The 9,920-nt window shown below is 40.5% G+C and overlaps 1 non-coding gene across 1 annotated transcript; it reads left to right on the forward strand.

Moving 5' to 3' along the window:
- The first annotated feature begins 8,410 nt into the window (after positions 1 to 8,410).
- On the forward strand, positions 8,411 to 8,517 carry LOC145103427 (small nucleolar RNA R71). Its single transcript, XR_013706520.1, has one exon. It is a non-coding gene; the product is annotated as a small nucleolar RNA R71 (small nucleolar RNA).
- The last annotated feature ends 1,403 nt before the right edge of the window (positions 8,518 to 9,920 follow it).

A 9,920-nucleotide genomic window follows, 5' to 3' on the forward strand; every position in this document is an offset into this window, starting at 1 on the left:
ACAATCCTCATAAACATTCGCCCACTTTTCCCAAATCCATCCGCAGAAAACCTCTTAACCTCAAGGTGTTTTTGGTTTAGCAACCCAAGCATACATAATCTAGAAAATTACAATTTATGATACCACATTGGAGCTCTTTGGAATTCTTCACTTCTTTGATCTTTAATCTTTAATTTCTTTGAATTCACCACCTTGTTGTTTGATTTTTGGTATCTTCAACTTTTCGAATTTCTTCAGAATTTTTTATCTTTCACTTCATACTTTAACTTGATGCTCCAAAAATTCTTCAAACTTTTCTTGTAATTCTCTCTCTCTTTTTTTTAACATGTAACTCACTTTTTTTTTTTCACTCAAAACCCTACATGCTTAAGCAGGGGCGCTCAACTTCAACCTTTATTGGTTAACAATAATAATTTTCCTGGATACATTTCTGGTACACGATGCTAAACATATTGCATCCTTCGGGCTGAGTGAGGTCGTGTTTTTGTCCCATGATTTCACTAGAATAAGGGGGCCACAAATGCACTATAACGTTTATAGGCTCAACTAAACATTTGAGTTTTCATGCAATCATCCACACAATTCTAACATGGAATCCTAATTACTTTTTACCAAAATTTTCTAAATTAAATCCTAAGTAACATTTTTGGTATGCAATAGTGCAATTTTTTTTAAAAATAGACCTAAATTATGATATTAGGATTCTAAATCTGCTAAAATGTAACCTACCCCCTACCCCACACTTATTTCATGCAATGTCCTCATTGCATGGTATGCATAAAAAAATGAAATATAGAGAGAATTAGCACAAACTCTCCTGGGGTATCAGTTGTGAAGGTGATTTTCTTCAACTATGCTCCAACTTTGAATGACTTTAGACATGGGAACAGCTCTTCCATGTCTTGGGTGTCATGTCGTGTGTGGTAGACTTTCAAATGACTCAAATATGTAGGACAAAGCTCCTATAAACCTTCAGGAATGACTCTTCACGAAAAAATGAATAAGTACTGCAATGAACGTGCCCAAAACAGCTCTGAAATTCGAAAAATGTCAATGGACTCGGCGAGTATTATCGTGTACTCGGCGAGTATATTGCCAACTTGCAGTAATGTCGGGTAATTACCCATGTAATCGCCAAGTAGGATATGTGCACCCGACGAGTAGGCACTGAGTTGAGAAAAAATTGTCCTGCTCGTTACTTCTCGACTAAGGTGCTGAATTGGGGTAATTCAGTGACTCTTCTTCTAATTACTTCAGTAATAATGCACTCTATCACTCCCAACTCTAACGGACTCAAACTTAATGGAAACACTTCGCACTCTCATTTGAACATTCCTCACTTGAACCTTGACCCTTAAGACTCTTAAATGCATCCTAACCTTCCAATCCTGAAAAAAATGCAACCACAAGTAAAAGCAACCAAATAAAAGTCTAAAAACATAATTATCCAAGTTCAACAATAATCCAAAACCAAACACCATAGAAACAAATAAAAACACAAAACATCAAATCTTCAATCTTCCTCATCCATGTTCGCTCCTCCAGCACCGCTACCTCCTTCTTCATTGTTCCTACGCATCCTTTCATCCCAATTCATTATATAGGGATAACCGGGCCTGGATCTTGGGGCGATGTTCATTTGTTGCAAAAGATATTCGATTGACGCGTTGTTTTAGTTAACTCCCCACCCAATGTCATCCAAGTACCTTTGATATTCAACTTGGTTCCACTCGACATTCTCATCTTCCACCAGAATAACCGGTGGGTCTTCTCGGGCCCTCTCGCTCCTTTGCCTCACCCGTCGCCCCGACTCCTCGGGAATAACCGCCTCGTCCTCATGCGGAATGACATAAGAATCTCCAAATCTTTCTACAATCCATGCCCTCCGATATAAAGTAGTGTTGAAAGGAGGGGGAGAAATGATGGTTAGTGCCCTTGCCTCTTGCAAATCCAAGATCCCGTATGATCGCGCGAGCCTAGTAACGAACATTCCTCCATTGATTTTGGAGGTCACCTTTTCTTTCACAGCCCCATCCGAGAGATATTTAGCCAAGCAGTAAGGAAGGTTGCAAAAGACATCGGGAGTAATGATACTCCAAAGGTAGAAGATATCAAGTGTCAGGACTTTGTCATCGTCCTTCCGCATGTTGATTGTGCCGAAAATAAGGCGGTGAATAAGACGATGAATTCGTGAGCGGATGTGGCCTTCCTGTGCGGAAGATGGAATGTATACCCGGTTGGCAATGGTGTTCCACCAGGTGGAAGCAACAACCTCTTCAGGGAGGTCTTTATGGCACTGATCTAAAAAGGTTTCAAAATCTTCATTTAACATGGCACTTTGATTGTAGATGCCAATTCTCCACGCTAGCTCCGCCATGCTGCATTGTCGCAGCTCCCCACCAAGTGAAAATGAGATAACACTGGAATTATAATACTCACTACCACCCCAGAATGAGATGGTAGCGAAGAATTCCCAGCACAAATCCGCAAAAACCGGCTCTTGAATCTTGAACAATTGTAGCCATCCATCACAAATGATGGTAGAATCCCCCACATCGCACGACTTCACCAAGTAAGGTGTCAGTTCTTTCTCCAGCCCAATCTTCCCCAACCAATCCCAGCTTATTGCATTGGGAAGGTGGATCTCCTTCTGCTTTAGAGCTTCTAATATGTTTTTAGCACGGTTCTGTGAGGATTTAGAAGTTATTTGGCAAAAAGAAAGCCACGGGATGTCTCCTTGGCTTCCCCCTCGTGAAGTTTGGCCTCTTCTGGACATGGTTCCTGCAAAATAACATTAAGAAAGCACAAACAAACAACACCCAACAATTAAAATTAAACAACACAGATCTGTCAAGGCCTCTACTCGCCGAGTTCAAGAACTACTCGGCGAGTAGGAAGAACATCGGGACAGATTTCTCTCGGACCCATATGGGTTGATTAAAACACCCAATTGTGCATAGGGGTTTGCTGTACTAAGTCCAATAAATACTAATCCAAAAGAAATTTTGTCTAAAACCTCCTAATTCATAGTAAAATCAAAACCCTAGAAATTAAGAAAACCCCCAAATCCAAGTTTTGGACAAAATAAGGGCTAAGAAGTGATAAAGCTTTAACCTTTAACAAGTATTGGGAGTAAAGATCTTACCTTTATGCTCGAAAGATGACGATTTAACAAAGATTGAAGAAATGGCTTGAGAGTAGATATGCATGGCGAGTATGAGGGTAATGTTTAGAATGAATGAAAACCCTTATTTACAGATTATAAACTACATGTGTAAATTGTCTACTCACCGAGTAGAAGAGTGATACTCGCCGAGTAGATCCACGTATTCGCGATTTGCTGGGCTTATAAAGATGTACTCGCCGAGTATACGTGTAAACTCGGCGAGTAGAGCTTGCAGATTGAAAAAAAACTTAAATTTTTTGATTTTTAAGCCACCACCCCACACTCTGAGCATTGCTTTCCCTCAAGCAATCATTTAAAACATGTTTTTCAGAGGAAGAATGAAAATAAATCATTACTTAAGAAATTAAAAAGAAAATAAAGGGAAAAGAAATGCAAACTCTAACTCGGGTAGCCTCCCGGAAGTGCTTCTTTTTTAAGGAGTCATTAGTTGGACTCCTTCCATGCTACGTTTCTGCCATTCCCTCCAGCAACAGCCCTTCGTCTATGTCTTCATTCCTTGGGACTCCTTCTTCATATCTTTTTACTCTATGTCCATTGACCTTGAAAGGGGTACCATCTTTTGATAATAACTCTATAGCACCATGTGGAACCACCTTCTTCACTAGAAAAGGACCATCCCATATTGACTTGAGTTTGCCCGGAAAAAGTTTCAGTCTTGAATTAAAAAGTAACACCTTTTGTCCTTCATGAAACTCTTTATTACCCTTGATCCTCTTGTCATGCCAACTTTTGGTTTTCTCTTTATAGATTAAAGAACTAGTGTAAGCATCATTTCTAAGTTCCTCAAGAGCATTCATTTGCATCAACCAGTTGTTCTTGAGCTCCGCTATGTTGAAGTTGCACATTTTTAAAGCCCAAAAAGCTTTATGCTCGATTTCCACCGGTAAATGACATTGCTTTCCATAAACTAGCCTATATGGTGTAGTAACAATAAGTGTTTTGAAAGCTGTTCAGAAGGCCCAAAGGGCATCATCTAACTTGTCCGACCACTCTTTCCGATTGCTCCCCACCGATCTTTCCAAGATTCTCTTCAAGGCTCTATTGGTCACTTCGGTTTGCCTACTCGTTTGTGGATGGTAAGATGTAGAGAATTTATGAGTTACCCCATATGTCCTCAACACCTTTTCTAGTTGATCATTGGCAAAATGAGTGCCCCGGTCACTTATAAGAGCTTTTGGAACTCTAAATCTTGAAAATAGCTTCTTTAAAAATCGCACCACTACCCGAGCATCATTAGTTGGTAATGCTTGTGCCTCCACCCATTTGGATACATAATCCAACACCACCAATATGTATTTGTTGCCTTTTAACATGGGAAATGGTCCCATGAAATCGATCCCCCAAACATCAAATACCTCGCACACTTGAATACTTTGTTGTGGCATTTCATTTCGGGATGAAATGTTTCCCGCACTTTGGCATGCATCACATTCTTTGACAAATTGGGCTGCATCTTTAAAAATGGTGGGCCAATAAAACCCAATGTCAAAGATCTTTTTAGCACTGTAGTGTGCTCGATGATGTCCACCGGTGGGCCCGTTATGACAATGCTCCAAGATTTGCCGGCTTTCATTTCTGAACACACATCTTCGTATGATTCCATCCGCGCAACTTCGGAAAAGGTAAGGCTCATCCCAAAAGTAATATTTTATTTCTGAAAAGAATTTCTTCTTTTGTTGGCAGGTAAGATCTTTTGGGATGTACTTGCTAGCTAAGTAATTAGCTATGTCCGCGAACTATGGCTCTTCTCCCATGGTCACCATAATGTATTCGTCCGGGAAGTCATCTCCAACTCTATCTTCTTGCAATTGCGGGTTTTCAAGCCTTGATAAGTGGTCGGCTGCTACATTCTCCATTCCCTTCTTGTCGCGTATCTCGATGTCAAACTCTTGAAGAAGTAGAACCCATCGTATCAATCTTGGCTTGGCATCCTGCTTGGCAAACAAATACTTGATAGTAGAGTGGTTAGTAAAAACAGTTGTGTTAGATAAAACTAAATAAGGGCGGAATTTATCAAAGGCATACACCACAACTAACAATTCTTTTTCGGTGATGGTGTAATTCTCTTGGGCCAGGTTTAGAGTTTTACTTGCATAATAAATGGGTCGAAAGTGCTTATCAACCCTTTGACCAAGGACAACTCCTAAAGCAAAATCACTAGCATCACACATTATTTCAAACGGTAACTCCTAATTCAGGGCAATAATGATCGGGGCATTAGTCAATTTTTCTTTCAAGAATTCAAACGCCTCTAAACACTCTTTAGTAAAATTGAATGGTGCATCTTTTAAAAGAAATTGTGTTAGAGGTCTAGTTATTTTAGAAAAATCTTTTATAAAACGCTGGTAAAAACCCGCGTGTCCAAGAAAACTTCTAATGCCCTTCACATTAGTTGGTGGAGGTAATTTGGAAATGGTGTCCATCTTTACCCGATCCACTTCAATTCCCGATTTGGAAACCTTGTGGCCTAGAACTATGCCCTCCTTGACCATAAAGTGACATTTCTCCCAATTAAGAACTAAGTCAGTCTTTTCACACCTAGCAAGCGTCAAATCAAGGTTAGTGAGACAATCATGGAAGGAAGATCCAAAAATAGAAAAATCATCCATAAAGACTTCCATGAATTTTTCCACCATGTCGTGGAATATGGCTGTCATGCACCGTTGAAATGTCGCGGGTGCATTGCATAACCCAAAGGGCATGCGTCGATAAGCAAAAGACCCACTTGGGCAAGTAAAAGTGGTCTTTTCTTGGTCCATAGGGTCTATGGGTATTTGGAAATAACCCGAAAATCCGTCCAAGAAACAATAGAAACTATGGTCCGATAATCGTTCTAGCATTTGATCAATAAAAGGTAAGGGAAAATGGTCTTTACGAGTGGCATCGTTTAGCTTTCGATATCGATGCACACTCTCCAACCGGTTACCGTTCGTGTCGGAATAAGCTCATTCTTCTCGTTGGTTATGACCGTCATTCCTCCTTTCTTGGGCACCACTTGGACCGGACTCACCCACGGACTTTCGGAAATAGAGTAAATGATCCCTTCATCTAAGAGCTTGACTACTTCCTTCTTGACTACTTCTTGCATGTTTGGGTTTAATCTTCTTTGGTGCTGTACAACCGGCTTTGCTCCTTCTTCTAGGTTAATCTTGTGTGAACAATAAGAGGGACTTATTCCATTGATGTCGGTAATGCGCCATGCTATAGCCCGTTTCCGCTTCTTCAATACTTGAACTAGTTCTTCTTTTTCAGATTTGGAGAGGTCGGAGGCTATTATAACTGGCTTTTGATGGCCATCTTCAAGGAAAGCATACTCCAAGTGCTCTGGTAACGTTTTGAGCTCGGTTTTTGGGTTCTGCTTGTTGGACTCGCCGAGTGCATGAGAAGGACTCGGCGAGTCAGTTGCTAAATTTACAAATTCCATCTTTTCTTCACATGGACTCGGCGAGTATATCGGCCCTACTCGCCGAGTATGTCTGTCAGATTGCTTTTTTATTTCTTCATACTCAGCTTCTTCCAGCAGCCTCTCGATCTCTAGTAAGTCTTTTTCAGCATCAAATTCTTCATCAAAGATATTGGACTTTTTGGAATCTTCATTATCATACTCCTCCATGTCATCACTATTCCTTGCTTGCTTCATAGCTTGATCAACCCCGAAAGTTACTGAATCTTCTCCTACCTGTAAAGTAAGCTTCGAGTCTCTCATGTCCACTATAGCACTTGCCGTGTTGAGGAAAGGTCTTCCAAGGATGATCGGGACTTGAGGATCCGCTTCCATGTCTAGAATTATAAAATCTGTGGGAAATACAAACTTGTCCACCTTGACCAATAAGTCTTCACATATTCCTCTTGGAAATGTGACTATCTTGTTTGCTAAGTAAATTGCCATGCGGATTGACCTTGGTTCCGGGAGATCTAATTTCTTGAAGAATGAATAGGGCATGAGGTTCAGACTTGCTCCCGAATCACCCAAAACATGGATGGTGGCTAAGTTGCCAAATTGGCAAGGCAAAGTCAAGCTTCCCGGGTCACCTTTCTTCTTTGGTAATTTGTTTAACATGGCAGCTGAGCAGTTTTCATTAAGAAATACTTCTTCACCTCCTCCATCTTCCTTCTATTGGTTAGAAGCTCTTTGAGGAACTTTTCATATTTTGGCATTTGAGCGACGGCTTCAATGAAGGGTATGTTGATTTGAAGGGATTTAATGTGATCGAGAAACTTCTGGTACTCCTCTTCCTGCTTTTCTTTCTTAGCTCGGGCTGGGTATGGAATGGGAGGCTGAAAGGGCTTTTCAGGAACTTGTTCTTTCAAATATGGAAGTGGACTCGTCGAGTCCATATTATGGACTCGGCGAGTAGAATCTGTGTCATGCATGATTTTATTTTGATTTTGTTTTTCTGCATCCTCCTTTTGCAAGTCTTTGGGTGCTTCATTCTGAATGGGGGCCAGAGGAGTAATTATCTTCCCACTTCTTGTTGTGACTATGTTTATGTGTGCGCCTCGTGGGTTGTTTTCGGTTTTACTAGGAAGTTCGTCGGGTGAGCTTTGATTGATTTGTTGAGCAAGTTGCCCAAGTTGTGTTTCAATGTTGTGGATAGAGGCTTGCTGGTTTCTAAGCATGGTTCTTGTTTCTTGGATTGCAACATCATGATCAATATGTCTCTTTTCTAAAGCAGCTACAAACTTGGTAAGCATCTCTTCCAAACTTGGTTTTCTTTCTTGTGCCGGCTTCTCCTTTTGGTAAAAACCTCTTCCCTTTTGCCTGAACTTCTCCTCCTTAGCCTTCTTGTACTCATCATAAGGGAGCCACTCCTTCTTTGGTTTGCGCCAATCTTCATCATATCGGTCGCCACTTGAGTAACAAACTTGCACCTTTTTGTTGCCATTCTCATCCAAGTCGCAGTCTCTAGTAAGGTGAGACCCATTGCAATTCTCACAACCCACCCGAATAGCATGTATCGTTTGATCCATTTTATCCATCCTCCTATCCATGGTTTTTAGCATAGCCATGACTGCTGACAAGTCTTCTGAAGCTGCATAGGCGGCCCCCTAGTCACATCATTTCTTGGATTATGGTATTCTCTAGAATGCTTAGAGAATTCTTCAATCAATTGCTTTATTACTGGAGGTGCCTTCTTCGTGAGTGGACCTTGCGAGTCAAGTAATTGCCTAGTGGTAACATTTACTCCATCATAAAATATGGAGACTTCTTGTTGGCTATTGAGGTCATGATGTGGGCAATTCCTTAGTAAGCTCTTGTACCTCTCATAAGCTTCATATAGAGACTCTCCTGCTTGTTGTTCAAAGTTAGAAATGGCTTTCTTGAGCTTGGATATCTTGGATGACGGGCAAAATTGATCAATGAATTCTTCTTTCATTTGGGCCCATGTAGTGATCGATCCGGGGGGGGGGGGGGGCAATGAATTGAGCCAATCCTTTGCAGCACCCTTCAAAGTAACCGGAAGCATGCGAAGTAGCTGAGTTTCCCGAGTCACATTTGGAACATTGAAATAATCAGCCACATCATTGACTTCATCCAAGTGCTTGTAAGCATCTTCCTGGTCTTTGTCGGTGAAGGGGATCTCCTTGAGTAAAGCAAGAATGTGACCCTCAAGCTCAAAAGTAGCAGTAGCGGGAATTGCGGGTTGCACAAGTCCCGAGCCAGTGTCATTGAAAATCCTCTTCTTCCATTCTCCCATGGGGATTTCATCAATGTTAACCATGGTAAGTGCTAACTCATCGCCAGAATCATAGTCGTGCCCGAATGTAGGTTCTTCTTCCTCCTCGGTGTCGTACTCGGTGTCTTCTTTGATCGGGTCTTCTCCTGCTAAAGATGCGTTGGAAGCTCCTGATTTAATGCTCTTCTTTTTCCCAAAAACAGTCTTCAAGTTAGACAAAGGTGACTTCTTAAGTGTATGTGAACTTTCCACGTCCTTGCCTTTGTTCTTTCTCAATGCGGATTCCGGGTCTTCAAGCGGGGGTACCAGCGGAGTGTTGGATCCTCTGGTCATGAAAGTCCTGAAATAAAACTAGAAAAACACGTAAAAAGAAAAAAAATGCAACTTAAATAAACGAAAAAAGTAAATATCAAACAGCAGGCTACTGGCCGAGTAGGTGCGAGTGCACTCGGTGAGTAGCGTGTTTTATAAAAAGAATTAAAACTAAAGGTAAAAATTCAAAAAAATAATAATGGATTCTAAAACCTAACCTACTTTCTGAATGACTAAAAATTAACTTTGTGAAGGAAAACTCACACAAAGGATCGATAAAATTAGGAATTAGATTTACTTTTTGAACCGTTCCCCGACAACGGCGCCAAAAACTTGATGTGTGTAAAATGCACTGGTTTTAATCCTACTTTTAAATTATAAATTAAGCACACAAAGGCAGTGAACCTGTCTTTTAGTGGTATAGTTGGATAAGTAGAGTGTCGAACTCAGGGAACGAAAATTAAACTAATAACTAATTTTAACTAGCAAGTCATAAAAGTAAAGGTTTTTCTCTAGTTTTACAAGACTAGAAACTTAAACACACCACCTAACAAGTGATTAACTAAAAACTAAAACAAGTAAAAATTCACCAAATTTTGATAAAGAGTTTCTGTTTAGGTCCAACCAGTTCACTCCTATGGTTATTTGTATAATAATGTGATAAATTAATTGTTATTGGTTACCTACTATAGTGGTTAGATTCGTGTTCACTAATACTAACCCTTAGACAATTAATCAATTCA

Source organism: Lactuca serriola, chromosome 4 (genome assembly GCF_051521515.1).
Source record: "Lactuca serriola cultivar US96UC23 chromosome 4, Lser_US96UC23_V15, whole genome shotgun sequence".
NCBI lineage: Eukaryota > Viridiplantae > Streptophyta > Magnoliopsida > Asterales > Asteraceae > Lactuca > Lactuca serriola.